This window comes from Scardinius erythrophthalmus, assembly GCF_964197995.2.
Source record: "Scardinius erythrophthalmus genome assembly, contig: HAP1_SCAFFOLD_491, whole genome shotgun sequence".
Classification (NCBI taxonomy): domain Eukaryota; kingdom Metazoa; phylum Chordata; class Actinopteri; order Cypriniformes; family Leuciscidae; genus Scardinius; species Scardinius erythrophthalmus.
The window spans coordinates 26,207-33,336 of record NW_028296125.1 but is presented as its reverse complement, the minus strand read 5'-3'; positions in this window follow the sequence as shown (position 1 = coordinate 33,336).

Below are 7,130 nucleotides of genomic sequence, written 5' to 3'. Positions count from 1 at the left end.
CAGAACCACAATTGTAAACGTTCAATCCTCAATCGCGCCTTATAACTCAGCCTCGATTATCACCCCGCAAGAACAATTACAGTGCTTTACAACTATAGAACAAATAGAGTTAAATAAACTTATCACTTCTGAAGACTCAAATTTCATCGTTTAATGTTGTTTTTAGTATTATTATTACTATACTTTTTATATACATTCATAATCACTTGTACTCATTGTATTTTGTGAAGATGTGGGAGAAAGAGAGACTTTGGGACTTTGTGTGCTGAGTTAGAGACTGAAATGTATATGCAGTTTTTCATCAAGCATAGCATGGGGATATACATTTCAACGTTAATGGAAACCATATGTTCTTCTGCTGAATGTATGTGTTTCTATGGTGATGTAGTTTTTTCCTTGGTCAGTGGTATAAAAACCAAGCCCTGTTTGTCCGAAAATCAGGAAGAGATGGAAATGTAGAGAAGGTGACTGAGAAGCTGAATTAAGATCTTAGCTTGGTCCATTGTCTCTTCCTCCTATGTTTTATAAACCAAATAAATAAGAGATCTCTTTGCAAAATCACTGGTGTCTGTTTCCATGAAATTAAACAACAGGGGAAAGCAAGATTTTTAAATCAACAACTTTCTCTAAAACAACAACATGTTTATTAGATCCCATACCAACTAAACTACTGAAAGAAGTGTTACCTATAGTGGAAGAGCCTCTCCTCAATATTATTAACTCATCTTTATCTTTAGGTCATGTTCCAAGAACATTTAAACTGGCAGTTATAAAACCACTCATTAAGAAACCACAATTAGATCATAATAACCTAGCAAATTACAGACCCATTTCAAATCTTCCTTTTATGTCCAAAATACTAGAAAATGTTGTGTCTGCCCAACAAGAAAATTACATCTATGAAAAGTTTCAGTCTGGATTCAGGCCGCACCATAGCACTGAAACTGCGCTCGTTAAAATCACAAATAATTTACTCTTAGCTTCTGACCAAGGCTGTATCTCAATACTAGTTTTACTTGATCTTAGTGCTGCGTTCGATACTATAGATCACACAATACTCTTAGATCGACTACAAAATTATACTGGTGTTCAAGGACAAGCATTAAGCTGGTTCAGATCATACCTATCTGACCGATACCATTTTGTCTATTAAAATGGAGAAAAATCGATCATAACTCCAGTAAACTATGGAGTGCCGCAAGGATCTGTGTTAGGCCCTCTATTATTCTCAATATATATGCTGCCACTTGGAAATATTATAAGGAAACATGGAATTAGTTTCCATTGTTATGCTGATGACACTCAAATATATCTTTCATCACGGCCGGATGAAAACGCTAAATTATCCAAATTGACAGAGTGTGTTAAAGATATAAAAGATTGGATGACGCGCAATTTTCTTTTATTAAATCCTGACAAGACAGAGGTACTACTTATCGGTAAAAAAAAACGCCTACAAAACCTTGCACACTACAACTTTAACATCGTAGGATGTCCTGTTACTTTATCCTCTACAGTAAAAGACCTGGGTGTTATACTTGACTGCAACCTGTCTTTTGAAAATCATATTTCATATGTTACAAAAACAGCCTTTTTCCACCTTAGAAACATTGCTAAGCTACGTAACATGCTATCAGTTTCTGATGCAGAAAAGTTAGTTCATGCATTCATGTCCTCGAGACTAGATTACTGTAATGCTTTATTAGCTGGTTGTCCTGCATCCTCAATAAACAAGCTACAGTTAGTCCAAAATGCCGCCGCTAGAGTTCTTACTAGATCAAGAAAATTTGACCATATAACACCAATTTTATCATCACTACATTGGTTACCTATAAAGTTACGTATTAATTACAAGGTGTTGGATCGCTGATCGATTGCTCCTGTCTGCCTCGCTGCCTGCTGTGAGTGTGTTTGCTTCGGTGCTGTAAGCTCCATCTTTGCCTCGTATTTCTTTGTTTTGAACCATCATTTACTACAATTTGTAGTTGGTTATACTAAATACAGCTTACCCAACATGTCAGATTGACATCGCTAGCTTCCATTACTACTAGCACGACACGCTAATTCGCTACTGCTAGCCTGTTAACGCGCCACCCGTGCGCTCAGCTGTTTTATTTATTTATTTTTCTCTCGCGCGCTCGCGCCTTTGAGTTAATAAAAGCTCAGGTAAGTAATAATCAGTCAACAAACACGGTGAGTAATGTCTTGTCCTGTTATTGTCACCTGCACTTCATGTCACATGTTTAGCATAGACTTCTCTGTTGGCAATATAGGATTTATATGTGATAAATGTAAGGAGACAGTTAGGCTGACAGAGAAGATTTCAGAATTAGAGACACGCATCCAAACTTTAATTGAGGATAGTAAGAGTGCTAGTGCTTTAGATACTATTTTGGATGCGCATAGCATAGTGAACTCTTTACATGATTCGGTTCCAGCTGAAGTAGAGCCTGTGCAGCCGGGCAAATGGGTGACAGTGAGGGATCGCTCTAGTCGCGGATCAAAAAACCACTCTTCCGTTCCGATTACCACAACAAATCGATTTGCCCCGCTCAGTGAAACACCCACTGAGAATTCTGTTGATTGTGCCCTAGTAATTGGTGATTCGATCACACGGAACGTGAAAATAGAGACACCAGCGAACATAGTCACATGTTTGCCGGGAGCCAGAGCGCCTGACATCAAAGCAAATTTAAAAGTGCTGGCTAATGCTAATCGTAAATTCTCTAAGATCATTATTCATGTCGGCACTAATGATGTTCGACTCCGCCAGTCGGAGATCACCAAAATTAATATTAAAGAGGTGTGTGAACTTGCAAGTACGATGTCAGGCACTGTAATATGCTCTGGCCCCCTTCCTGTTCGCAGGAGTGATGAGATAGTTAGTAGATTGTGTTCACTGAATCGCTGGCTGTCTGAGTGGTGTCCGTGTAATAATATAGAATTCATAGACAATTGGAAAAGTTTTTGGGGCAAACCTGACCTGTTGAAAAGAGATGGTATTCATCCCTCCTGGGATGGTGCTGCTCTTCTATCTAGTAATATGGCTCATAGTCTTAGAGCTCAAACATGACAAATTGGGCACCAGGTCAGGAAGCAGACAGACTGGCTAAACCAACCGTCTGCTAGCGGCCTCGCGTCGCCCAGGTCAGATAAATCCCATCACATAGAGCCTCTTTCACCTAGTTATCATCATATAGAGACTGTGTCTGTTCCCCGATTTTGGAAATCCAAAAAATGTTTAAACCTATCTAAGGTTAAAAATTTAATTGATGTTCAACAAATAAAAAACAGCTATAATACAGATGAGCAAATGCTAAAGCTTGGGTTGCTGAATATTCGATCACTTACTTCAAAAGCACTCATTGTTAATGATATGATTTCAGATAATAACCTAGATGTGCTGTGTTTGACAGAAACCTGGCTAAAACCAAACGATTACATTACTTTAAATGAGTCCACCCCGCAAGATTACTGTTATAAACATGAACCTCGTCTGAAACGCAAAGGGGGTGGTGTTGCTGTAATTTATAGTAATATTTTCAAAACCACTAAGAAATCAAGTTTCGAATATAATTCTTTTGAAGTGTTAGTGCTTAATGTAAAAATATATAGTATAAATGATAAATCACGTTTTAGATTTGTGCTGGCTACTGTATACAGGCCACCAGGGCACCATACAGACTTTATCAAAGAATTTGCGGACTTTCTATCAGAATTAATATTGACTGCAGATAAAGTACTAATTGTTGGTGATTTTAATATACACATCGATAATGAAAAAGATGCATTGGGTTTGGCATTTAAAGACATTGTAAACTCAATTGGAGTTAGACAACACGTGTCAGGACCTACTCATCGTCGTAATCATACTCTAGATCTAATATTATCACATGGAATAGATGTTGATGCCGTTGAAATTCTGCAGCAGAGCGATGACATCTCAGATCATTACCTAGTCTCGTGTAAATTACATTTAGCCAAGGCTGCAAAGCCGACTCCGTGTTACAAATATGTTAGACCTATCACTTCTGCTACTAAAGATTGCTTTATTAATAATCTTCCTGATCAGTTTCATCATTTTAGCATCCCGGATAGCTTAGAAAAACTTGATATTGCAACAGAAACTTTTAACTCTCTCTTTTCCAGCACTTTAGACACAGTTGCTCCTTTGTGCTTAAAGAAGATTAAAGAAAATAATCCAACGCCGTGGTACAACGAGCACACTTAAGAGAGCAGCCAGAAAAATGGAGCGCAACTGGAAGAAAACAAAATTAGAGGTATTTCGCATTTCATGGAAAGAGAGCTCGATTGCTTACAGAGAGGCTTTAAAAGCTGCTAGATCTGCTTATTTTTCAACCCTATTAGAAGAAAATAAACATAATCCTAGGTATTTATTTGAAACGGTGGCTAAACTAACGAAAAAGAAAGCTTCAAACACAGAAGGTTCCAAGCAGCACAGCAGTAATGACTTTATGAACTTCTTCACTTATAAGATTGATAATATCAGGGATAAAATTATAACTATGCAACCGTCTACTATAGTATCGCATCAGGCAGTGCATTGTAGTCTCCCTGAGGAAAAATTTGATTCATTCATTGCTATAGGAGAGGAAGAATTTACTAAACTCGTTAAATCATCTAAATCTACAACATGTATGTTAGACCCTATACCGACTAAGCTAATGAAAGAGATGCTTCCAGAGGTCATAGATCCTCTTCTTAATATCATTAATTCATCTTTGTCTCTAGGATACGTACCAAAAAACTTTAAGCTGGCTATGATTAAACCGCTTGTTAAAAAAATGCAACTTGATCCTTCAGAATTAGTCAATTACAGGCCGATCTCGAATCTACCTTTTCTGTCATAGATACTAGAAAAGGCAGTATCTTCACAACTGTGTTCCTTTCTTGAAAGAAATGATATCTGCGAGGATTTTCAGTCCAGATTTAGACCATACCATAGTACTGAGACTGCTCTCGTTAGAGTAACAAATGATTTGCTCTTATCATCCGATCGTGGTTGTGTCTCTCTATTAGTGTTACTCGATCTTAGTGCTGCGTTTGACACCATTGACCACAACATTCTTTTAAATAGACTAGAAAACTATGTTGGCATTAGTGGAATTGCACTAGCATGGTTTAAATCATACTTATCTGACCGTTATCAGTTTGTAGCAGTAAATTAAGAGATGTCTTATCAATCACAAGTTCAGTATGGCGTACCACAGGGCTCAGTACTAGGACCGCTGCTGTTCACTCTGTACATGCTACCATTAGGAGATATCATTAGGAAACATGGAATTAGCTTCCACTGTTATGCCGATGATACTCAGCTCTATATTTCTTCAAAACCTAACGAAACTTACCAATTCACTAAATTAACAGAATGCATAGCTGATATAAAAAATTGGATGACTCGTAATTTCCTACTTCTAAATTCTGAAAAAACAGAGATTCTAATTATTGGACAAAAAACTTCCTCACGTAATAACCTAGAATACTGTCTAACACTTGATGGCTGCTCTGTTATGTCTTCGTCGTCGGTTAGGAACCTGGGTGTGCTCTTTGATACCAATCTTTCATTTGAAAGTCACGTGTCTAGTATCTGTAAAACCGCATTTTTCCATCTTAAAAATATATCTAAATTACGTCATATGCTCTCATTGACAAATGCAGAACAATTAGTTCATGCGTTCATGACCTCAAGGCTAGATTATTGTAATGCTCTACTGGGTGGTTGCCCTGCACGCTTAATAAACAAACTACAGCTAGTTCAAAACGCAGCAGCTCGAGTTCTTACCAGAACCAGGAAGTATGACCATATTAGCCCGGTTCTGTCAAAACTGCACTGGCTCCCTATTAAACATCGCATCAATTTTAAAATATTGCTGATTACTTACAAAGCACTAAATGGTTTAGCTCCGCAGTACTTGAGCGAGCTCTTAACGCATTATAGTCCTTCACGTCTATTGCGATCTCAAAATTCCGGCCAGTTGATAATACCTAGAATATCTAAATCGACTGCTGGCGGTAGATCCTTTTCCTATTTAGCACCAAAACTTTGGAACAGCCTTCCTACCATTGTCCGGGAAGCAGACACACTCTGTCAGTTCAAATCTAGATTAAAGACACATCTCTTTGACATAGCGTTCACATAATACATTATAGACTTCTATAATTCAATATTAGGCTGCATAGATTAGGTCAGCTGGAACCGGGAACACTTCCCATAAATCCTGATGTACTTGTTACATCATGAGAAGAATGGCATCTACGCTAATTTTAGTGTCTTTGTTTATCCCAAGGTTTTCCCGCAGCCTGCCGGATCCAGGCCGTTTCCAGATCTGATGAAGGACCTTCGCCTGGACCCGATGTCAACGCAGTGCTGAAGTGCCAACTAGTCTCTCCATATGGAGGATCCCTTTCCCACTCTACAGATAACGCGTCGTCGGGAAAACTCAATTTGCGTATCTACCCCGAATTGATCAAATAAAATTCTGAATCAAAACTATAAGGAAACACCAGTAATTTGTTTAGGCTTGGTTTGCAGGGAATTCCAAACCTGCACACATATATTCAAACGCACATAACTATAGAACCCATTCTTAATGCGCATCTGAACGCCATCAGCGTTTCTCACAGGTTCGCATTTAAAGTCTGTGTAGAGAGAATGGTGTCGTCTTGGCGGCCCTAATTTAAAAACAAATGATCGTTGCGACGGAAGCGAATCAATCAAAACTAACTTTAGCTGGAAAATAACTTTATTAAAGAACCGCTATAAAGCCAAAACAATCTTACGTTAAATTATACATTTATCTCTGTAAAGCTGCTTTGAGACAATCTACATTGTTAAAAGCGCTATATAAATGAAAATGACTTGACTTGACAAGGTATTGCTACTGACTTATAAAGCCCTAAACGGCTTAGCTCCAGTTTATTTAACGGATCTACTATCGCCCTATAATTCATTGCGCTCTTTAAGAGCACTAAATTCGAGGCTTTTGGTCATACCTAGGATATCCAGATCAACCAAAGGAGGGAGAGCATTTTCACATTTAGCTCCAAAACTCTGGAATAGCCTTCCTGATACTGTTCGTTGCTCAGACTCGCTCTCCCAGTTTAAAACT